A 26,148-nucleotide genomic window follows, 5' to 3' on the forward strand; every position below is an offset into this window, starting at 1 on the left:
CTGTCATGAATCCCACACTTTGTGATACTATATAATCTCTCTTAGAAGCTGTATGTCCATGTATATATATGTAATGTTTAAAATGAAGAAAATGTGGAAAAACTAAAATCTGTAGTTTTATGTAAGCATTTTAAAGGAATATTAAGTATGAACAACATGCATAGAAAAAAAAAAAACATGGCTTTGGATGTCTGCATCCCTTATCGGAGTGCTCCTATTTCCAGCTGCCTGCTATTATGCATCCTGGCAGCTAGCAGGTGCTGACTCAAGTTCCTAACACTCCCGTGGGAGACCCGGATGGAGCTCTTGGACCTGATTTTAGCCTGGTCCAATCTAGCTCTTGAAGGCATTTAGGGAGTAAACTTGCAGATGGAAGCCTCTCTCTCTCTCTCTCTCTCTCTTTCTGTTACTGCCTTTAAAACAAGACATGGTTGGGGAACACTGCAGAGATTCCAAGCAAAATAAGGAAATATCAGGGACAACTTAATTCTCTAAAGTTTGGCAGCTTGAAAGAAATGGGATCATTTCTTGAAAACCGTGAGTTACACAAGCTCACATAAAATTAGAGAGAGGATCTCTATAAAAGCCAGTTGACTTTATAGTTAAAAATCCCTGGCAGAAAGAATTGTCAAGGTCCAGAAAGTTCCTCTGGAAAATTCCATCAAACATCTGGAGAAGCAGGGAGGCTACACACAATCGCTTTCAGAAAACAGAAGGGAGAATGCCTCCACACTCATTTTATGAATAAGGATACCTATTGGGCCCAAGAGCGTTCCTGGGGAGACCAAGACACGCACATGTATTTTTTTATTGTGCTCTTCTTTGTAACAGAAGCTCATATTTTCAGCTTATGAATGTTTTTTTTAACTGTACCTGTAATTAAGTAGACACATTCTGGTTGCGAGCCTACGAAATGCCCATCACAGACTCATCAACCGTCTGTCCCTATGAACATGGAAGCCAGAGAACATGATGCATAGTACCTCCAGTTGCCAGCCATACAACCTGTCTCTTCTATTTTAATTTATCCTCAAAATGAATTCCTTGGTCTTTCAAACTCAGAATTGTTTTCCATAATCAATGAGGTTCTCAGGAAAGAATGCACATGGAGGAAATCCCCTCTGAGCTACTTCGCTTGTGGGTTCATATTTGCTGAGTACCCACAATGTGTCAGGGGACTATGGAGAGACAGCCTGGGGGCTGCTCCCGGGGAGGTCATGACACCACCAATTGGGAAACCGTGCTGGATGACTGTGTGACTGACCTTGGGAAGCCTCCATTTTGGGTGGGTGACAGGGATTTGGCCATGCTATGCAAGCCCCTTGGGTAGGGGGTAGGGTTCACGGAATAACCCCATGACACTTGCACAAGTTCGGATCGAATGAGAACCACACATAGTGGACCTTGGGGTTTCAAGGGGGGAGAGACTCATTGGCGAAAAGATTGGTCTCTTGTCAAGAACAAGATGTTTGGAAAAACATCCAGATATTTGTTTAAGCTAAATGTCCCTGGATGAATCTCAGCTTTATTTCTCCCTAGTCTGTGATGACAGAGCCCTAGGGGGAGCTTGGAGAATGTTTGAGAGTATTGACTGTTTACTGACAACTATGTAGCAACAGCAATGCTCATTTAATCCCAGTCTGGTTCCAAAGTCAGCTGTTGGTAGGATCTCTTGGAATCCAACATCTGCTACTGCTGTAGCAGAAGGTGTCTTAGGAAAGAGTGTCGAATGACTTTCACAGGGTCTGCTGTGAGATTCCGGCTCTTCTGTCTGCTGGACATCTAGCAGGGGCAACATAAACAGCTGCAAAGACAGGGCACATCTTCTCTCCAGGTGACCTTTCTTATCTGGACCCTGCAGCAATCTCAGTTGGGAACAGACAGGGTCTAGCAGAGATGCAAAGTCCTGCAGAACCGCCTACCCTCCTTGTTCCTGAGCAGAGACACATCAGAACCCAGAAACGAAACAACTATGATATCAAATGCTTTTGTGCCATGTGCTTTGGGCAAGAAACCATTTTGCAGGTTCTATGACCTCAGCTGTGGCATCTGTAGTTCTCACCCCAACCCTACAAGTTGTTATTAGCACTGTCTGCTAGATGAGGACTGCTGAGGAACACATGGATTCAATTTGCTGGCAAACTCATGCAACTAATAAACTTCAGAGCCAGAATGGGCTGGTCTCAGAAGCTGGGCATGCAACCTCTGGTCAGAGCCTTTCACCTTCCTCCACAAAAACGGGTCATGGGAGATGTGCCCAGGTCCCTCCTGACTAACACCATGGGTTCTCCGTTGTATGGAACTATCACATGGCTTACCTCTCACAGAGGGTGTCTGTAGAGATTGTTTTTCAGTGTGTGATGTGTTCCAAGCACAAGGATGGCTCTTCAATGTCAACACCTCGCAACAGCTTTGTAATATACCTAAGGTATGGACTGAACTTGCCTACTTATGACTTTTCATCAGGTGGCTGGGATGAGAGGAAAATCACGGAGCAAGGCACTCAGGTGTTCCTGAGAAAGCTACAGTCCTGGGTTGAGTGTAGTTGGGAGACACGAATGGCTGACTTGTACTGGGGCAAAAATGTGGCCAGGAGGGAAAGGCAATGTGGCACAGTGAGTGAAGCTGGTGCGTGAGATGCTGATGGTCTGTATTAGTGCCACTCTGAGTTCCAGGTATGGCTGCTTCACTTCTAATCCAGCTCCCTGCTGTCAGGAGCATGGGAAAGCAGCAGCAGATGAACCAAGTGTTTGCGCTGCTGCATCCATGTGACAGACCTGGATGGAACTCCAAGTTCCTGCCTTCAACTTGACCCAACCCCAACCTTTAAAGAGATTTGGGGAGTGAACCAGTGGATGGAAGAACTATCTGTGTCTCTTTCTCTCTACCTCTGTAATTCTGACTTTCAGACAAATTTTTTTTAATACAAAATGTGATCAGGAGCTTAGCAAATGTCAAGCCTATGGCCAAAGCATGTATCCACAGAGCTAAAGACCAGGGGAGAAAAGATGAGCTAATATTAAATTATAGTTTAATAAATTCTCAAATTCTTAGATTAAATAAATTCTTCAATTAAAAATGCCCTCTTCTTTTACACTTCAATATATAATCTGTGACTTTTTCTTCAATCATTTGATTCTCTCCAATGTTTGAGGGTTTTTTTCTTCTCTTTTCTGTTTCTTATTTCTTCCACCTCAAATAGATAACATAGTTTTGGCTCATTACTTTATGATCATTGGTCAGTGCGTGGTCTTTTTAGTCACATATTTATGTATTATTTAGGAGTATATTTTCTTTTTGTATTAAAGATTTATTCATTTATTTGAAAGACAGAGGGAGAAACAGACAGAAGTGTGCTATTTCCTGGTTCACTTTTCACTTATTTATCTCATGGCCAACTTCCAGTGAAGCATTAGACAAGGCAGAATAAATGCTAAGAAAAGAGCCTGAGGAGATTAAGCAATCATCAGAATTGGACATGGATATGATACAGATGTTGGGATGATGAGAGAATTGAAAGTCACTATGACCAACGTGTTGAGGGCTGAAATGGAAGTGATAGACAATACCAGACCCCATGAGTAGACAGGGAATAGAGTAAAATGCTGAAGGCCAAGGACACTGTAACTTAACTGCAGAATATCTCTGCTGGGTCTCGCCAAGACTGAACCTGTCTCAGCAAATAATCCGTGAGCTTGCAGAGAGAACTTTTCACACTGAACTACTGAGGTGGAGGTATGACAGAAACTAAATCATGTACCCAAGGATTGTAGAAAAATATCAAAAGGTGTGATAGATGATGGCTGGAATATCAGAAGGGAAAGAAGAAACAGAGAGGTAACATTTGACATCATGGCAACAGGATTTGCCAAACTTTGGCAGACACCTGGCTATACTCGTGTTTTCATTAGTTTTGGAGTGAAAACAGCTTGACCTGCTTGTTTCTGCTTGGAATTTTGCATCTTAAAAACTGAATGTTCACTGGAAAAGGAATGGCACCTCAGAGTAGATCCTATCTGGGTAGGATCCCTACAACACAGAACATGGATGAGCTAACATCAAATATCAATGGTATTTTCTTACTCAGATGAGAAGCCAAACTGGTGAAGAATAGAATTTCCCTTTTTTAGCGTGTCTAATCTATAAATTAAAAAAAAGAAAAAGCCAAAACTTTGTGCCTGAGAATTCTTATGTGCTTACATTCTTATGGAATTTAGCATGTGATTTCACCCAGGAGAACATAGGATATCAAGTGTAGATTTCCTTAATCAATATTTGCTTGTGCTAGCCAAAATGTAGCTCTTAGTACTTGTTCATCCGAGCTTGTTGGAAAATGACTTACGGTGTATGTAGTTGAGTGGTTAAGGATGCTTTGCTGGGTTCTTTGGTACGTCTTACTATAAGGCAAAGGTGGCTGTGGTTTGATTAATCCACACTGCAGTTTAATTTCCAGCACTGTGGAGCACACGGAGCCATGTCCCCTTAATACTGTGCTCTGTCATCTGTCACAGCAACCTCCTCAAGTATCTTCTCGGGTGTATAGGAGGGTTCATGAGCTTGCCTCTTGTTCACGCAGGTGCACCTGAAGGGAGTTTCCTGAGGGGTGAAGAGGCATCCTCTCAGTGTTTTTGCCACTGTTCCAGCCATGGGAGGCACATTCAGTTTTAACTGAGCAGTGTGGCTATTGTTTCCTTTTGGTTCACAGACTGGGTGAATTCCTCTCTATGGAACCATCTTGATTATAGGTGGTTAGAGTAGCACCCTTCTGCTGTTTTGGACACACATCCTCATGGCACCAGTTAGCAGTACACAGAAAATTTAAAGAACCATGACCTGAGCAAATGGGTTATGTCAGTGGTTTGCACACATTTATGTTAGTGATTGATCTTTTTGAAGTGAAATTTCAGGGAAATGCTCATTGTCATCACAGAAGATAATGTATTTTTTTATTAACATGTGCCAAGGGCACTTTGCAATCTTTCCACAAAACAACTAATTTCATCTTTAGAGCAAAGCCATGAGGTAAAACACTATTATCACTCCAAAACTTGCATTGGGGAGCTAAGGCAAAGAAGAGTGACCAGCCTTGCCCATGGACATGTTGAGAGCCAGCTGGAGGAGACAGGGCCATGATGCAGACACAGGCAGTATGGCTCTTGGGCCCACATCACTAAGGACTACTTCTTCCTCCTGTACCAGGAGTATCAGAGCTCATCAGAGATATAGAACCAAGATAGACAGACAGATTGATATTCCTCTAATTCTGATGAGGCTATATCCTGATGTTTCTATCATGCATTGAAGATATCATATCAAAAGTGTGTTTAATTGATCTAACCTACGAAACATCATTCCTTATCCCAGCCTGCCTTAAATGTGCTCAGGACACTGACACGAGCCTATGATTGGACAGAATCACCTAACACAAGTCCCATTTCCTTACAAAGTGTGGAAGAACTCGTGTGACTTATTGATTACTGGATGAAACACGCAATGGCTGTTGGTTCTTACCATGAACACGCAGCACTGGGAGTGGAAAGCACAGCAGAATATCCAAACAATGCTGGCAATGCTGCCATCACCGCCGTGAAGACAGAGAGAGGCACTGAAGATTGCCAGCCCAGAAAAGATCATAATTTAAAATTGGAAGTAAGTGTCTACTGAACACTTATTGTTTCTGCACTGCCAAAAAGTGGAAATATCATAAGCCCAGTTACTGCATTATACGCATTCCCAAGAAATTTCTGGAGGGTTCTTGAATGCATGACTTTCAAAATACTTTTGCATCAAAATAAATGTATGTCTTCATTTCATTTTCCAGGGACTTTTTAAAAAGTACTCTCACTGATATTATGAGGATTGCCTCACGAGCTCATGGAAGCGATTTCTGGGGACCCAGGAGAGCCAATGAACAGCTCACACGAAGTCTGAAGGCCACTGGGTGGAGTCTCATCCCTCCTGGGAAAGCTGTGATTTTGTTCTGTTCGGCTCGGCAGATGTCCAGATGACACCCACCTCTGTTACAGAGAGCAGTCTGCTCTTGCCACAGCAAACTCTTTGGCGGTGATGTCCTTCACAACCACCCTCCTAAATGACGGTGAAAGTTAACCATCACATCAGGTCAATGGGATAAAGGGATTCCATAGATGTTTTCACTTCTATTCAGCAGGAAGGATGTTACCACATGCACCATTTGTTGGGCACGCACTGCGATGACCAGAAGCTGTTCCACCAAACAGGGCCACTTTCCTCTTGCCTTGCTCCTACTCTCATCGGTCTGTTTTCTCTAGGTGTCTTTTCTTTTTCCTTCTAAAATGCTGGTTTATCTGTGTTGAACTGCCGAGACTACTTAGATCTATGGTCTAATGGGCTCTTTCTTTTTAAACTCTACTTCTTTTGAGGTAGGTAGAGAGAGAAAGGAAGAGACACACACATACACACAGAGAGAGATTTTCCATCTGCTGGTTCACTCCCCAGATGGTTGCAAAGGCTGGGAATGTGCCGAGCTGAAGAATGGAGCCAAGACCTCTATCCAGGTTTCTCAGGTGGGCAGCTGAGTCCCAAGTACTTGGCCATGTTGCACTGCTTTCCTAGATGCATTAGCAGGGAGCTGAAGCAGAGCAGCGATGGGACCTGAACTGGCGCTTCCACATGGGATCCTGGTTCATAGCTGGTGGCTTACTCCACGATGCCAGCCTCTCTCAAGCTGTCTACCCCTCACGAATAGGAAAAGTTGCCCTTCTAGTAGTTGTAAATTATGGCCTACACTTCCACGGTGAAGCATATGGAGCATGCACAAAATATACACTAGTTAGGAAGCAAAGAACCCCTCCAGACGTCTGCTTTTGATGACTTCATTTCTAGGCCAATACACGTTAGACTGGAGGATGAACGCTAATAGCAGAGGATTCTAATTGCATTTCAAATCAACTTAATGACTTTAAGCAAACTTATGACTTACTCTGTCATATAAGATTTATCTCTTTGGTGTGGCTGAGGAACAAGAGAGAGGACGACAATGACATTTTCTTATTTGCACGGGCATCTTTATCCTTGCAAATGTTAGTTTCTTTAAAATCAGACAAGTCTGTCTATAATGGTCCTTCTCAGGGAACATTCTGAAGGATTTAGGTTCATGGGTGTCCTATTCAAGCACAGTATTTCATGACCCCTGAACTCTTCCACTGGTCTATGGGTCCTGGACACTTGCTGTGAGTGCAAATGGTTCTCTTTCATAGCAAAGCAAATGGTCACGTCCAGGGCAGCACACCTGATGCGCCCCACACCACCCTGCCCTACCCTGTCCTGTCTAGGGGCTTGCTTCATCTAACTGCAAATCTGTTTTGCCTTTCCCTGTGTGTCCTTTGAACCCTCCTTTGACTCAGCTCTAACATCTTGCTGATGGCCCCATTACAAAACAAGTTAAAATCCTTGCCATGTGTTTACTGAATATTGTCTCAGAATAACAAATTGTCCTTGAAACACTCTGACCCAAGTGCACATCAGGTCAGCATAAGACCATGTCCCAGAGGGTGTAAATAGTTGAGAGTTTCAATGCTCCCTGCCTTCCTCTCCCCAAGTGGAGCTTCTCCAAGACTTCCCACATCAGACACTTGCCCTCCTACACACTGAGGGACGACACCACGCCATTCATCCATGGTGTTTAACGAGTCCATCAACAGTTGGTCCTGATAGTCTTGTTGCTTTGCTGCACCACGTGGCCTGTGGGTCAGGATTCTGGTGAAGGATTGAGTGGCGCAGGACACTGAAGTGTGACGGGAAGAGGCAGGATACTTATGATTCCTTATGAATATTCCTTAGGATACTTAGGATACTTATGATCCTGCTGTGAGAGGCAGGATACTTATGATTCCTCCCATTACTGCAGGGTTGTGGAGAAAATTCAAGAAAGTTTGCAAGCCTGGGTTGAACCCAGTCCATGCTGTGGTTTGGCACCCATGCCTTAATTTACAAACATGCAAGAATCTTGTGTGATAGTTAAGGCCAGTGATAACATCAAATAGTCCACCGTATTTACTGTATTTCTATATTTAGAACACCCCAGCACTGCAGAACTCTCTGTGGCCAATAAAACCCAAATAAATGCAGAACTTAAAAATGCCTGGAAACCCCAACAAATCCCTCAACTGACAAAAAAAAAAAAAATAAAAAATAAATAAAAAAGAGAAGAGAGGGAGCCCATGGGGGGGAGGTGGATAGAACTGCAATGAGAGAGGGAAATTTTTGAAATAGAACTAAATATGAACTCTCTTAAAAGTGATTATTTATTTGAAAAGCAGATTTATAGAGAGGAGAAAGAGAGAGAGAGCACTTCTTTTTTTTAAAGATTTTTAAAGATTTTTTTATTATTATTGGAAAGCCGGATATACAGAGAGGAGGAGAGACAGAGAGGAAGATCTTCCATCCGATGATTCACTCCCCAAGTGAGCCGCAACGGTCTGGTACGCGCCTATCCGATGCCGGGGACCAGGAACCTCTTCCTGGTCCCCCACTGCTTTCCCAGGCCACAGGCAGGGAGCTAGATGGGAAGTGGAGCTGCCAGGATTAGAACCGGCATCCATATGGGATCCCGGGGCTTTCAAGGCAAGGACTTTAGCCGCTAGGCCACGCCGCTGGGTCCGAGAGAGAGCACTTCTATCTACTGGTTCACTCCCTAAATGGTTGCAACAGCATGATTGGACCAGTTCACAGCCAGGAGCTAGGAGCTTCTCTGGGTCTCCCATGTGCAGAGGAACAAACATTTGGGACATCCTCTGCTGCTTCCACAGATACATTAGCAAGTGGAATGCAGCAACCTGGACTTGAACGGTGCCTATATGTGATGTTGGCATCTCTGGCAGCAGCTTTACTTGCTGTACCACAGCATTCACTCTGAAAATTGACTGTTACAGGTAACAAGGACAGACTTCTGATCTGGACAAGGGGTTCTAGATGCTCATCTTCGTGTCCCTTCCTTTCATGTGCAGCTCTAAACCTTAGACATGACCCAAGAGACACCCCGATGCATCTGGCAGGTGGTAGGAAAAAGGCTGGTAAGAGTGAAGTCTCAGCCAGCACTGAACAGGGCAGCTGTGCCCACTGCAGAGGCATTGCTGTAGGACTCTCAGCCAGACTGATGCTTCTCCTATTTCTCTTGTATTGCCAAGCAAACTTGATGCTACTGGCAATCAGCATTGAGCAGGAGCCTGGCAACCTTCAGCAGCTAGGGGAGGCCCTCTATTTGCCTCTAAGCACTGGCCTCTACTGTGTACCAGATAGTCTGTGGCTGCTGGTTGGCAAGCTAGCCTGTGAGTCCTGGATACCCCAGGCAGCCTGCTCAGTGAGCCTATTGGTTCTTGTGTGAGGAGAGCCCCTCCTTACCCTAATGCTTGGAATGGACAGAGTGAGCAGGATAACATACTCAGGTACTGCAACCAGTTTGTATCAGTCCACTTACTGTTACTCTGACACGACAGTTGAGACAGAGTTTATGAAGAGAAGAGATGGGACTGGTGCTGTGCTGTGGTAGGTGAGGCTCCCCTGAAGCACTGGAGACTCGTATGGGTGCCAGGTCGAGTCTTGGCTGCTCTGCTTCTGATCCAGTTCCACGTTAATGTACCTGGGAAAGTACAACTTTCCCAGAAGATTACTCAAGTCCTTAAGTGCCTGCACCCCCCAAAAGAAGGTCATGGATCTTGGTGTCAGCCTGTCCTCACCCTGGTTCTAGCAGCCATTTGAGAAGCGAACCAGCAGACAGAAAATCTGTCTCTTCTTCTCGCTCTCCGTAATGCTGCTTTTTAAACAAATGAACATATCTTAAAAAAAAAAAGAATAATAAAGAGGTTTCTTCAACTCCCAGTTCCAAAGTTCAAGAGCATTGAGCTAATATCAGCTGTGCTCTCGAGAGGTGGCTTTTGGCTGTATGTCATGTTGGGCATGCACTTGGGGACAAATAATCCCAAAGCCAAACCTGCAGCCAGGGAGAGATGAAGTCTCACAGTCCACTCCAAGGGACATGCTCTTAGTGGTCCTGAAGGGTCATCTATCTCAAGGGACTGTGCCTTGAACTGGCCTGAAGGCCTCATCTCTTAAAGACCTCACCCCTCCTAACGCTTCCACTTTGAGCATCAAGTCTCCAACTCCCTACACTTTGGAGGGACAGCCACTTCCTAGCCATTGCACCCCAGGTTGGTTAAATCCTCCATGAACTCTGCCATACCAGAGACAGAGAGGCTGGGCAGGCAAGGGCCTTCCACAGCTGGAGAGCAAGCTGGCCCAGTGAGTCTCCCTGTTCCTGCAACAACAGGAGTCTAGGACACTCCTTCCTCCCAAGAGACATCCTCCCCAGCCATGGCAAGGCCTGGGGAACCCTTTCTGTCTTCTCCAGCAGCATGTCCAGGGATGCCAGTAGCGCTGATGGGTTGTGGGGGCTGGACATCAGATGATTCAGCAGACCAAAACAGCACCTGTGGATTCTGAAAATGAAGCTGTTGTTGGAATCACAGCCCACAGACATGGGCTGGAATCCACACGCTAACCTAAGGAGGGTGGAAAGTGGAGAATTTTAATAAGATCCAGAGCCTCCTAAGACAATAAAGCTCCAGCACACAGCACAAAATTGCTCATAATGCTGAGAGTCAGGAAAAGGATAACTGGAATGAGGAATGACAGCCAACTGATACTGAGATGACTCAGAAGTTGGAATTGTGTGACAAAGATTTTAAGGCAGTAGTCATAAAAACAATCACTTCACTAATCAATAACAAATTTTCCTGAAAGTAAGGAAAAGAACACAAGTTACAACAAAAGACCAGGTGGAAAGCACAGAACTGAAAAATACAGCAACAAGAAGTTTAAGAAAATGTAGTGAATGAACTCAACAGTGGAGTAGAAGGCCGAGGGTTGAATTGTTGTATCTGAAGATAGAATGGTAGAATGCATCCAGTGTGAACAAGACACAGAAATAGTTGGAAAGAAATAAACACAGCTTCTGGGACTTGTGGGACAACCTAGAGGGCAAGAAGGAAGGAGAGTGGGCCTCAAAGAGTACTTGACAACACAATGGGCAGACGTTTACTATGTTCAGTGAAAGACAAGAAAGCATGCAGATCTGAGGAGGCAAGGTGAATCCCAGGACATATATGCCAAGACCCATCATCATTGAGCTTTTGAAAAATCACATGCAAATCACAACATATTGAAAGTAGCCAGAGGAAAACAACACACCACACAGAGGGAGACACCTATGTGTAAGAGCACAAAGTGCCAAATCTGTTCTTAGTTTTGAAAGAAGACATTAGTCACCCACAAGCTCCATTCAGAGTAAAACCATCTATCAGGAATGAACAGAAGGCAAAGCCACTACTCTCCCATCAGTGAACACTAAAAAAAGTTGTGAGTGAGCCATCTCTGCTGAGCGGCAAAAGGGAATTGGTAAAGGAGAAAGATAACAATGAAAGGAAGAACCTTGGGGTGTCATAAAGAAGGAACCACAGGAAAGCAGAAATGTGAGCATATACAATCAGCAATACTTTTCCTGTGCTATTTACAAATCATGTTTGAGGATTAAAGCAAATATTTTGTCCCTGTCAGATTACCAAGTCACAGTGGGAAAACAGAGGGGCATAAGTGGAAACGAGGATCCCACAAACCGCTTCAGGTGCTGAGATAGTCGTAGTTGTAGACTGTTGTTGGTCACCTATGCTGTCTTACAGTTCACACAGAGATCCCTGCAAAAACTTCAAAACTTCAAAACTACACTCAAAATGAGCATAAGAAAATCCTAAGAAATGCCAAAACAATTTTCAGGAAAGCAAGAAGAGGAATACAAAAGTCTAAATTTAGAACCAAATTAATAAATAAATGCTCTACTTGAAGAATGCCAGTATCAGTGTTTTTCTGAAATACAAGAGGCTTAAGTGCAGACATAAGCAGGGTTTACTAGAGTGGATCAAAACCGAAGTGGATTACTTAAAAGAAATGCACTTGAAAGTTAATGACACACATAGCCAGGTTAAAAAAAGGATAAGAAAAAACGTACTGGGCTCAGTGCAAAGGCTCAGTGGTTAAATCCTCATCTTGCAAACCCTTGGATCCCATACAGGTGCCAGTTTGTGTCCTGACTGCTCCCCTTCTCACCCAGCTCCCTGCTTGTGGCCTTTGAGGACGGCCCAAAGCCTTGGGACCCTGAACCTGTGTAGGAGACCCAGAAGATGCTCCTGGCTCCTGGCTTTGGATTGGTTCAGCTCTGGCTGTTGTGGCCACTTGAGGAGTGAATTAGTGGACCGAAGATCTTTCTTTCTGTCTGTTTGTCTGTCTTTCTCTATATATCTGCCTTTCCAATAAAAATAAATACATCTTAAAAAAAAAACCTACTTCATTGTATTTATTTATTTTTAAAAATTTATTATTTTTAATTCATTAATTACATTGTATTATGTGACACAGTATTCATTAATTACATTGTATTATGTGACACAGTTTCATAGGTACTTGGGTTCTCCCCACCCCTCCCCAAACACTCCCACCTTGGTGGATTCCTCCACCTTGTTGCATAACCACAGCTCCAGTTCAGTTGAGATTCCCCCATTGCAAGCGTATACCAAACATAGAGTCCAGCATCTTATTGTCCAGTCAAGTTCAACGGCTTCTTAGGTATACCCTTTCTGGTCTGAAGACAGAGCCAGTAGAGTATCATCCTAGTCAATCGAAAGCTCCAACATACCATCAGCAAAAATTTACATCATTATGGAATTAATTGACATAGTAATGAGTAACCAATATGTTAAAAGTAAATGCGAGTTCCTAGCCACCTTCTGTGACCACCTCACTTACATTTCAATTTTAGTTTATACACAACATATAACATTCATAACATAACATGTTATACATAACATCATACCATCTTAAAGGCAGAGATACAGAGGGATAGAGAAACAGTGAGGTTTTCTATCTACTGGTCCACTTTTCAAATGGCTGCAATAACCAGGGTATGCCAGGATGAAGCCAGGAGCTTCTTCTGGGTCTCCCACAGGAGTACGGGAGACTAAACACTTGAGCCATCTTTTGCTGCCTTCCCAGCTGTGTTATTAGGGACCTGGATAGGAAGTAGAAAAGCTGGTATTCCAACTAGCAGCCATGTGGGATGCTAGCACATGTGGCAGCTTTACCTGCTATGCTGCAATGTAGACCATAAAACATGAATATTTTAAAAAGCAGAAGTATTTGTAGTAGTATCTAATGAAACAGTCTTCAGGAAAAAAAACAACAGAAAAGTACTACATACAAAGAGGAACATGATGTAATGATAAATGGTTTATGCACCAGATTTAAACATCCTAAATGTGTGTACATTAAGCCATAGAGTCCCCAAATGAATTTTAAAAGTGGATTAAAATGATAGAATAAATTCATTCTTACAGTTGGGTACTTTAACATCTTCTGTTCAGCAAGATACAACAGATCAGCACAACTCAATCAACAGGACCCAACTGAAATATATAGAAAGAGCACTACATCCAGTAGTTGAAATATACACTTTATTTAGGCAATGGCTCACCAAGATGGACTATAATCTCAATTTCAGAACAGACTTCCAACAAGTGCTAAGGAAATGAAGTCACACAAAAAACACTGTCTGATAATGTGAACTAAAACTAGAGCTCAATAAAAAAAGGTAACCCAAATTCATGAAATTTGGATGTTAAGCAACATTCATAAATAATCATATGAGCTTAAACAAGAAGTCTCAAAGGAAATTTCAAAATTTTAAATGAAAATACAGCATAGAAAAATATTGGCATGCAGGCAAAGCAGTGTTGCAGGGGAAATTCATAGCACTAAAAGCGCTAACATGAAGAGTGAAGAAAATGTCACATGTAAGTTTTCATCTTAAGGAACTAGAAAAAAGAAGAGAAAAACAATCCCAAAGCAAATAAAAGGATGGAAATAGTAATAATAATAATGAAGCAAAAATCAATGAAACTAAAATAAGAAAAATAATAGAGAGTAACAGAGAATGAAAATCTGGTTCTTTAGAGATTTCGTTAAAATAAATAGACCCTTGGTAATACTGGCAAAAAAAGAAAAAACAAAAAGAGAAGAAATACCAAGGTATGAATATCCAGGAGAAAAGTCGAAACTATAACCACAGATCCTGCTGTCATTAGGAAGACAATAGGCTAATATCAGAAACATTTCCACTGATAAATATAATGGCTTACAAGAAAGAAACACCTTTTTCACAAACTACAGACTATCAAATACGAAAAAGTAGAAGTGGCTCTTTTCTATGAACATGTTGGGCACACTCATGAATTTTGGGTTGTGGCCCTTGTTGGGAGTGAACCTTTGCCCGTGGCTGGGATGCCAGTGTCCTGTATCAGTCACTGAGGTCAATTCCTGGCTCTGAATTCCTACCGTGGCAGACCCTGGAGGGCAGGCATGAGGACACCACGTGATGGAGTCCCTGTTACTCAGCAGGAAACTTTGAGCATGTTCCTAGCTCCCAGCCCTGGCTTTGAGGGTTTGGGAGTGCACATGCGTGGGGACCATTCTCTCCTTTCCTCCTTCCCGTTCTTTTTGACAAATCCTAGGAAGGCAACCGTGTCATTCACCCTCCCCAGAAATTAAAGATTTCATCTGGTCATTTCAATTGATGGCGGAAACAGTGCAGAACTGTTGTTGTTGTTGGGAGAGGGTGACGGCTGGTCCTCTCTGTTTTCTATTCACTTCTATTCTCAGGTATCCTTCATTCTTTTCTCCACACATGCTTTTCACCAGGATCACTTGAATTGCTTTCTTAATTTCATGTTGTTGCTTTTTCGATGAGAGTGAGTACAGATCCACTGATTTTAGTGGAACTCTTGGTCTTGTGCTTAGGTAATATCATGTCCTGAAAGACCACCTTGTCTGTAAGTGGAGATAATTTTACTTCTTCTCCAGTGCAAATATATTTTATTTCATTTTCTTACTGCCTTGTTGCCATGGATAGAACCTGCGGGGTACAACCACATAGAAACTGATCGTAACAGTCTTGCCTCTTAGGAAAATCACCTAGCATTTCAACATTAGGTGGAAGAGCCACTGTGTGTGTTTTACAGTTACCTGCTGGTAGCAGCAGGATTTACCCTTCGGTTCTCAAGCTCTGTGAGTGATTGCATGGCCAAGGATGTTAATTACTGTTACATGATTTTCTGTGTTGATTGCAACAGATATTTTGGTTTCTGCTCTCTTGTCCCACTGTTAGGGCACACTGTATTAATTAACCTTCAAGTGTTAGACCTTTTGACTTGCATGGACCCACCTGCTAGGTGATGGTGTGTGGTTACTTTTACATATAGGTGGGATTTGAGTGACCAATAGTGTTTCGCTAGGGAGTGTGGTGCTCACATGACAGAGATATTTATTATTTTCTTTTCTTTCTAGTACCAAGGTAATATTAGTCTCATGCAATGAGTTGGAAAGTGTGTGTTCCTCTGTGAAATACTATTATTAATTAATTGTGTTTTTAGCTTTTTGGTGAGAATTCTCAGAGGAGATGTCTGGTTCTTGACGTTCTTCTAAGGGGATTTGATTAGTTACTTACTCTTTCTCTTTATATATCACAGAGCTCTTTAAATTTTTTATTCATTCTTCAGTCATTTTCACTGTGGTGTAACTTGCTAGAACTTTCACATTTTTTTTTACTGACATTTAATTTGTTGCCATGGAATTGTCACAACAATGTTTTGATATCTGTCCTTTTCTTTAAAGTATTGGTAACCTTACTCTTTCACTGTCTCATATATTAGAAATTTAAGGCTTTTCTCTGTTCATCTTCATCAATGGAACACATTTTTCTCATTTTGCTGAGATTTAAAAAAAAATATTTCCTTTTTGGTAGTGATTTTCAAATCTCTGTTTTATTTAGTCCTGTTCTAATCTTCATTCTTTCTTCTTTTTGCTTGTTAGGCTTTACCTCTAGGTTATGAAGTTATCTTAAGTCTTGTGTTATTAAGACTTCTAATGCTTACCTATGCCCTTTAGTTCTGACACAGTGTGCATAAATTTTCATTCACTCCGATGTATCTTCCATCCATTGGTTCATTTGCAAATCACCTACCACAGCTTAGAGCTTGATCAGGCTAAAGCCCGGAACCTGGAACCCACTCATCAGTGGCAGGACCCACATACATGGGCCATCATCCCTGCCTTCCTAGAAGCATGAGCAGAAACTGGGTCTGATGTAGAGTAGAGAGGGTGTGAGCTGGCACTCTGATAATGGGTATGGGCATCCCAACAAGCAGCTTGCCCTGCACCTGCCACTAACATGTCATTCTGAAAGCTCTAATATTTAATTGTTCAGGCATGTGTCAATTACTGACGGCAATACATTTTCAAGAATGTGCTGGTAGGCGATCTCACTGCTGGGCCAACATCACAGAGTGACTCATACAGAGTTAGGTGATACAGTTTTCCATCCACACACCTGGGCTGGTATAGCATATGGTGCTTAGGTCACACACCTGCACAGCATGTTGCTATGCTACAGGCTGTAAGTGACCGTAGCAACAGGTGAAGTGTTTGCATAACTAGGCATATCCAAATAGAACAATTAAAATATGTTAATTTTTTAAGAAAAGATCTATCTATATTGTGAAGGGGCAAAGTGGAGTTAATAAGACTTGAAGTCAGGGAAAGTGAGCTGGTGTGTGAGAGGGAAGGCCTATGACTCCATCGTGTATTACTGCACATTTTGTCAACACTGCATATTTGGGCCAGACTGAGTTTATTTAGAAATATTTTGCTCCAATAAAAAGTTACCTTTAGTGTGCTGAAACAATTTGCTATGTGTTTGAGTTTTATAAGCATTCTACTTTTGTAATTGCCCTTAGCTTTCAACATACGCTGAGTATCTATTTAAAACTACTCTTGGGAGTATTTATCTTATTTTTCATTTACTTCCAGTGTTTAAACTCTCTGAAAGCTAAAACACAGATGTGTACATCAACTTAGGCCTACACAGAATCAAGGTCTTCACTCTCACTGTCCCCAGGCCCGTGGGGTGACCCCTAGCAGGTCTTCAAGCACGGTAACACCATTTCCCATGCTGATACTTTCTTCCATATTTCGTTCCAAAGGACCTGCCTCTTGAACAGGCATCTCTCTTTAGAAATCTTCCACTATGGTCTGCTTGGCTTGGTTTTATGCTTTTTTCAGTCATGTACGTGCATAGAAGTAGATAACGCACCATGAACATTCCTCTCTATTAATAGAGCCCTTTGGTTCTGGGATCCCTGTACTTTCAAACTTTTTAAGGAGTTTGCAGATTTTGCAAAAACTCCCGCATGACCCTTCCTTGGGGATTTCGTTGAGCATGCTCCTTGTTTTTCTCCGGTAGATTTGTATTTTCTCACTTCCTTTGCGCTCCTGTCCTGATGGCAGCGACTCTTCATCAGTCATTTTCTCTGGGCGCTCCACAGAGCCATCCTTACCCAGCCCCAGGGGGAAGCTGTTAGTCTCCTCAGTCCCAGCCCCTTGTCCCTGGTGAATCACAGGAGGGTGTGAACACACCTCTGCGTCACCTTCTTTTTGATGCTTTTCACATGCTCCTAGTCTAGTAAAAGTTTCACATCACCCCTAGTCTAGTAAAAATTGTCACTGGGGTCCAAGATTATGTCATCCTCCCAAAATTGCATCAGCACCCCAGCTTTAGCCATAGCTGGGACAAAGTGGTCCTCAGGCAGTAACCCTTGAAAGTGCTGTGGGTTGGATTGCTCCTGGTAGCCTGCCCTGAAACTTGGCATTGTCGTGGGCTCCTCCTGGGGAACAGTCCTTCCCAGCCTCCATTTCCATAACGGAGAGGTTTCACTCATACCAAAGATCTGCTCTGGCAAGTGATCTTTCCCCCTTCTACAATCAGCTTATCTGGAGTGTCCAAAAATTCTTCTACTGCTTTCACACCAGCATTTGCAGACATGATGCTCCCGTTCTTGTTATGTAATGAACAACACAATTTGAATCATTCAACTCCCCCAGAGCTAAGCTTAAATTCAACACCGTTAATTGAGTCCAGGCTTTCAACATGGAAAACAAATGCATTTTCTTCATCTCTGATTGACATGGTGCTGGGAAGAAGAAGTTGCTGTATCCGATCTACCACCCCGGAGTCTTAAAGCAGCTCTTCCGTGTGTCACACGGCACCCTCCTCATTTCTCTTGCTCTTATTGCCTTCAACAAAGCAGATCCCATAACATCTTCCATCACTTTGCTCTTGGTCTCCAGGATCTCAGCTACGGAGGAAATAGACACACGAGCTAGGCAAGGAATCTCCATGACTGATTCTCTACTCCACCTTCACAATCCTGAGCTTCACGTCCAGCTCAGCTGCTCCACGGAGCCTCCTGCAGGCAACATCCACAGTGAATTCTGTATAATTGGGGTCCACGATGAACAAGACAGTAAATCAATGATGTTAAACCAACCCCTGGAGACGTGGAATTAGAGCAATCCCTGGAGATGCTTTATAGCAAACTCTTTCTGTAAGAAGACAGCCTGTACTGTAAAACAACAGTAAATATTATAGAAAGTGCACTAGTAGCAAACTCATTTATTATCACTACTATGTACTATGTACCGTGCATGCTTGTATTATTATATGGAATATTACGTGTGTTGTACATCTTGTTTGACCGGTTGTGTGGTAGGTCTGTTTATGATAGTGTCACCACAAATCCATAAGTTGTGTGTTGTGTTATGATGTTTGGATGGCTACAACAGCACTGGGTGGTAGGACTCTTCCAGCATCATTATAACCCTTTGGAATTGTTGTCCTGTATGGGATCCCTCTTGGAGCCCAGTGCTGTTAGATCATGCACCCTGTGTTTTCCCATTTTCTTTCCCTAGTGGTTGTCCTGGGAATTCAAATAAACACACCAACTTAAAACAGGAGCGTTTGAGCTTGAGGCGACAAAGAGGTGCTGGAGACGGTTGATGGTTCCGCTTTCACCACACTGCGAATGTGCTTCAATGCCACCAGGCTTAGCTAATTTGGACTAATGAGATATGGGAACTACGAGTCAGGTCACACCCCGTCCCGCTGGATTTGAGGTTGCTTTTTGCTCTTGTTGATGCTATTTGCTTGTTTAGTCACTTCTCTCTAAAGTCTGTATTCCATGTGTGGAGCCCAAAATCACTGCTCTATTAACATCCCACTCGGCTCAAGATGGGATGTGCATTTCTTTCAATGTCTTGAATTAATTAAGCCTTCCACTCTGGCCAAACTATGCCGGGGCATGCCTTCAAAGGCCCAGTGGTTGGTGACCCTCCCGTAGTCTTCAGGGACTGATTGCACAGTTTTTCAAGGTCAGCCAAAGGTGAGGCCTTAGGTCCCTTCCGGGTCTTTACTGGGCATGCAGACAGTCCTATCCCTGGCACAGAGCCAGTCCTGTTCATGGTGCAGAGCCTTCGAGATGCCCAGAAACGCATCAGCGCTTTCCAAAGTCACTCATGCACTTCTCAGTCCCACAATTTGCTCTTTAAAAATTCTTGGCTGCATGTACCCCAACTGGTATTCCTACCTTAGGCCTCTTGCTTGTCAAAGCATCACGTGAATTGTTTCCAACAATGCCCCAGGATAGGATTTTACTCACTGCACTGGACTGGTGCCCTGATTCAGATCATTTAGATAAGCTCTCTTCAAGGCCTTGTCCAGGGAGCTGACACTCAGGTCTTACTATAATGGTTGTCTCAGAATGGGGTTTCCACCTCCACTGCTGCTCAATTAGGGCCATCATAGACCTGAATACTAAAGCCGGCCATAACAAAACTGCAGTGGTTCCGAACACACTGTTTTTAAGCAAAGGTCTTTGTTCCCCCTTGAATAAATGCTTAAGCTTTTGGTTGATTTCCACAGTTTCGGGGGAGAATTCACTGACAAAGTCTGTATATAGTTTAGAAACTTATTTAGGATACCTTTCCCGCACAGGCTGGACACATGTTCCAAGGAAGAGTATTTATAATTTAGAGTTATTAAACTGGGAAGTTATCACAGTCCTTAATGCTTGTGTATCTACCATCAGTTTCAAACTAAATGAAGGGAAAGAGAGAATTCAGGAGAGAATAGACAAATTCACAATAACATTTGCGGCTTTTCAACACTGTACCCTCAGTGGTTGTTAAAAGCAGGGAATATCTTGAAGGATATCTTGAAACACTTGCAAAATACAACCAGTGCATTTGCTTTAACTGACTTGCACAGGATCCAATAATTGCTAAATGCTTATTCCTCTACAGTGTGCATTAAAGATTCATCCACAAAGAACAGTTACTGTGTTGCAGCATAATAAGACATCTGTAAGAACTGAAATAGACTATCTAACTACAAAATAATCAGATAGATGAAAACACGGGAACCCTCCACATAGCTGACAATTAAGCAACAAACTTCTAAAAACTCCTAAACTAAAATATACCCCAGCGACATTTATCAGATGGAGCGCAGTCTGTGTTTGTAGCTTTAAATGTTCATAGGAGAAAAAAATAATGAAAAAAAAAAGCAGCTAAATTATTTTTCGAAGAGAAAAAAGGAGGAGCAAACTGAAACCAAATCAGTGGAGAAACAATGCCAGAAAGCAGAAATAACATGCAGGTCCCAGCATGGCAGCCTAGTGGCTAAAGTCCTTGCCTTGCATTCGTCAGGATTCCATATGGGCACCAGTTCGCATCCCAGTGGCCACACTTCACATCCAGCTCCCTGCTTGTGGCCTGGGAAGGCAGTCCAGGATGGCCCAAAACGTTGGGACCTTGCATCCACGTGGGAGATCCAGAAGAAGCTCCTGGTTCCTGGCTTTGAGTCAGTTCAACTCTGGCCATTGCAGTCACTTGGGGAGTGAATCAGTGGATGGAAGATCTTTTACTCTGTCTTTCCTTCTCTCTGTATATCTGACTTCCCAATAAAAATTAATCAATATTTTTTAAAAAGGTGCCCAGCAGAAAAAAACCAATGACCAAAAATGCCCTTTGATACTATTAATAAAATTGTTATGTTCTGCACAAAAATGAAAAACAAAAACACAAGTTACCAATGTCAGGAAAAATAAAGAGGCACTAAAAACCGTAAAAACCATGAAGTTTAATTAATAACATTATAACACTAAATGTGACAACTTGATGTGTTGGGCAGTTTTGTAAAAACTGCAACTTACTGAAGCTAACAATGAACAAAACAGGAAATCTGAACTACCTCTATAAATGAAAGGAACAGAATTCATCTTCTTAAAATATCCCATCAAAAAATGAATCTAGATAGATTCACTGATTAAATTTCACCAAAACGTTAAAGGAAAAAAAAATTCAAATCTGAAAGAAACTCTTTTAGAAAATGAATGTGAAAACACTTCCCACCCTGGGTAGGCTTCACTAACAGACAAAAACCAAACATTTTATAAGAAAAGTAACGTACAATTTCTTAAGAAGAAAGGCACATAATTCTTTGCAAAATCAAGCAAATGAATCAGGCAGCACATTAAAATTAATTATCATGATCAAATAGTTTTATGCTGGATTCACAGATCGGATTAATATTTAAAACTCAATTAGCATAATTCTCTAAACTAGTAGGATTGAGTGCAAAAAAAAAGTCACTCTTCTAACCTATACAGGGAAATTAACAAAATTCAACTCTCATGTATGACTTAGACTGTCAGTAAGCTGGAACTACTAGGGAACTTGGTCAAGATACCAAAGGGCTAACTTCATAGTACAGCATGTTTGCTCTCATCACATGCATTGCACAGCACTCAGGAGGTCCTATCCAGTGAGCTAAGGCAATGAGACGAAACGCCTCGTGAAAACAATGGGAGAGGAAGGAAAACATAGCAGTTCCACCATTGTTGGTCCTAAGTGGAAGATCAGAATCAGGAGACCAGAAAGTCTTTGGAGAGGATAAGTCAGCACACCAAACCGTCCAATGCACTTATCACACTAGAAGTAACTCTCAGAGATGCTACTTCTAAGAAAGCTCAACTGCACGTGTGGGAAATGCTGTGTGTGGAGTATCATTTTCTCTCCCTCTCTCTCATCTCTGACCCTATCTCTCTGTCTCACCCCCTCTCCCTTCTCTCTCAGCAAATGTTTGGAAACAAATGCTCGTCACTATGGGGCTGACTAAAAACATGTGATAACGCTGCAGCTGCCAGAGGAATCCTAATCAGCACCTCAGAGTGTTCTGATACGGAACAATCAGCAAGATTTATTTTATATTTTATTAAAGACAATTGCAAAACAGTAAGTAGATTCTGGCTCCATCCTCAGGGAAGTATGTGCAACCAGCTCAAGTTCACTGAGGGTGGTCCAAGGGTTGCCTGCATTGGGATCTGCTGAGAGCCTTACTAGAGCACCTAGTATTAGTCCTTGAACCTCTCTGCCCCCCATGTGATTGGCCCTTCCAAAGGCTCAAGAAAAAATGCACATGATGAAAAAAGTTAAGCCTGGATTCCAATTTTTTTTTCATTATCCTTCAACTCCTCCACGTTCCATGAACTTTGTCAAGTTCCCTTGCGTGTCCTAACGCGTTCCAACTATGTGAGAGCCAAAGCAAGAGTGAATGCCATTACCCACATGTTATTCCCTCTCCCACGGTGATCTGAAATGCTTCGTTGTCCATGGCCATTGGAGAGCAAGCCTCTGTGTCTTGCAGCTGGTGACAATCAGTGCTGTACGGAAGCCGCGTGTATCCTTGGCCAAAGGGTGACACACACTCCAGTGCCGATGGAGAGATGGGAAAGGGTGTGCCCTTTGTGGCGTTTCCTCTTCTGCACTCTGCTCAGTGGGTAAAACGAACTCACAGGGAGAAAGTGTGGAGCCCACTGAGGAATTCTCCCAGCCTTCTGGGTTGTGGAGTTGTCTAAGGCATTCCCCTTCTCCACAAATGACCCCACTTAGCATTCTGTAATCTTTATTCACCCGCCATTCCAATGCAATCTAACTTTTCTTTATTTCTTAGAGCTTTGTTGTTGTCTCTTTGTCTTGAGAATTTACCACATTGTCATCAAGAGGGAATTAACACCCGGACCCATTCCCCAGGCAAGCCACTGTATATGGTATCATGGCAATTCCACAGCATAGGATACACCAGCTTAATTGGAGGAGAATACTGTTTTCCAATGAGTATGGAGCTGCCCCCAGGGAGCTCTTGGGAGATACAGGCTGCCTTGTGTCTGGAGGCATAGAGAAGGTCTAAACTCAGGTGGTTCACAGAGGCCGTATGAGCAGAGGATCTTGGTGTAGGCTAATCAGGTATGGCGTCCGAGGGGGAGGAACAGCATGGTGGAGGTACTGGGTCAGGCAAGTGTGTGGGCTGCCCAAGGTCTGGTGTGCAGAGAAGTTCAGCAGGTGGGCAGGGTTTGCATGGAGAGAAAAGTCTAGAAGGATGTCCAGGGGCATTCTGTGGCCGTGGCAGGTATTGTGTGAGTGACTGTAGGACATGTGCAAGGGGGCTGTCTCCTGAAGCACAGTGTGCAGCTGCATCTCCTCACCCATCCCCCTTTAACCCCAAGGCAAGGCAAGAGGCAACACTTCTTGCCATCACTGCTACACAGTCAGCACTCAGTTGAGTGCCTGTCCAAAAGGCCATTGGATAAACAGGAACAGAAATTGGGAGTCAGAGAAGCTCTTGTATAGTATCACACACCCCTATGTATCACCATCAGCATTCAGGTTTCTCCCAGGACTGGACAACTACAGATCAAGCGACAGGGACATTCTTTTTATTTATTTATTTTTATTAATTACGCTGCATTATGTGACACAGTTTTATAGGCTCTGGGATTCCCCCCACCCCTCCTCGTACCCTCCCCCCCCTCATGGTGGATTCCTCCATCTTGTTGCAGTATTACATTTCAAATTCAGTCAAGATTCTTTCATTGCAACCATATACCAAGTATAGAGTCCAGCATCTTATTGTCCAGATAAATTCAACGGTTTCTTGGGGAGACCATCTCTGGTCTGAAGGTAGAGCTGGCAGAATATCATCCCAATCAATTAAAAGCCACAACATAACATCAACAACAATTTACAAGATTATGGAATTATTTGACATGGTACACCTTAAAATGGCTATAGGGTACTATTCAGCTGTCTCATGTCTATTTTAATGTTAGTATTTAGCAGTTTATAGTGTTGAAGCATAATTTTGCTGAACTTGGCAGAGTTTAGGATAGTCTAAACTGGCTTATAACTCTAACAAGGCATATGTCAACAGTTGAGGTGCAGAACAGTTTTGGGAGGGGTGTGCAGAGAAATCTTTAATACTTTAGTGAGGAGTAACTAATGTTTGTGTCCTACCTAGTAAGGTATGTGTGAATCCACGCTGACCGTTTCCTCTCTGGTTCTAAACTTTCCTTGTTGTTCGCTGTCGATCTATTCTAATTTCTTTTGGGGGGGTGGGCTCTGGAGCGACCCTGATGGTCATTGCAAGAGAGGGTGGGGATCCAAAGTTGGAACTAAGTAAGGACCAGAGAAAGCTCCTCTCCCTAGTTGACAGGGACGTTCTTGTAGGGAATGGCTGGAGCTTGGGAATCAGACATGGACACGTGCTCTATGCAAAAGGCGGCTCTGTGTCACGCACTCAAGGCAGAGTGCTCACATGCAGAAGGCGGCTCTGTGCCATGCTCTACAGGGCAGACCATGGCTGTGAGTCACGCACTCCAAGGCAGATGGCAATTCTGTGTCACATGTGGAAAGCCGCTCTGTGTCACATGCTCTATGGCGAGAGACAGCTCTGGATAAGAGGAAATCTCTGTATGCTGAGCAACCCGGTGCTTCACAGACGGGATCTGTCATATGACATCAGCTGGCACAGGAACACAATCCGCTGCTATTGCTACCTCCTGAGTCAAGAAATGCATCAGTGAGCATCCTGGCTCCAACAGCCGTGGGCCTTTCACCTGTCTATGGTACTTTACAGTTCTCTGGTACCTCAGGTTTTCACAACACGCTTAATGTGTGAAAATGCAAGGAGGGCCAGTCTTTCCACTCAGTTTGCTCATGAAGAAGCTGGAACTGAGCAAGATCCTAGGACTTCTCTAGGATCTGATTGATCCATGGAGAAGGGGGGTTTCATCTCAGGCTTTGGTTCACTTAGCCGCCAGGAGTCTTAGCCTTTCATATACACTGCAAACCCTTGTTGGATGCTGAATGGACACCCGTGTCTACATTCAAGCCTGGTGGGTAGATGCTAGTCCAGGCATCAGGAAGACAGTGTGAGCTCGTGGGGCCTTTCCAGTTGCAACACAGAAAAATAATGGGTAAGTGGTCCAATGTCAAGTCTTTTCAGCCACATAGTTGAGTTTAGTAGAAAGAAGGAAAAATTCCCCACATGCCAGCAATGATAAAGAAAGCCCAAAGCTAAAAAATAAACTTGTGGTCAGCTGCTTTGGCCAGCACAGCAGTGGAATCTGGACACAGGTCCCAACAGCTGGGGAAGTGGACCAAATGACCGAATGCTCTGGCAGAGATGGGAGAGAGGACCTGCAGAATGCTGAGCTTTGAAACCCAGATGCCCCGCGAAGAGTCAGAATTCAGAAAGAGCTGATGTTTGTTCCTTCCAGGGAAAGTCAGATTACAGGAGCCACAAGAAAGTCTATTGTGAGGGATCCGAATGCCAAGCCTTGACCATGGGCGGTGGTGCAGGGAGGTGGAGCACATGTTCCCACTTGGTTTGGGAATCCCCAAGAAGTTAGCCTGAGGCTGGACTGAAGCAGGTGCGCTAAGGAAGCAAAGGCCCTCGCCACAGCCCTGGCTGCCCAGAGCACCCACAGGGAAATAAATCCCCTGGGTTACGAATGTTCAGACGACATTACAGGCTCCCAACAAAATTCATCAACAGACACAATACATACGACAAGAGCACATAAAAACTTAAGACAGGGTATCTGAAAGAGACTACCAAAAAAAAAAACGGGTTTCAATGTGTTAGGGAGATACAAGAAGGACAACAGAAATGAGTGGCATAGCAGCACCTGTGTAGGAAAAACAAAGCAAAACCAATGAAACACAGTACATTTACTTTCTGGAAATAAAAATCTGGAAATTGAGATGAACAGAAATCCAATGTAGTAGTAGATTAAATCAACTGAAGAGAGTGTGATTTTTTTGAGCCGCCAAATT

This window comes from Ochotona princeps, chromosome 13, assembly GCF_030435755.1.
Source record: "Ochotona princeps isolate mOchPri1 chromosome 13, mOchPri1.hap1, whole genome shotgun sequence".
Lineage (NCBI taxonomy): Eukaryota > Metazoa > Chordata > Mammalia > Lagomorpha > Ochotonidae > Ochotona > Ochotona princeps.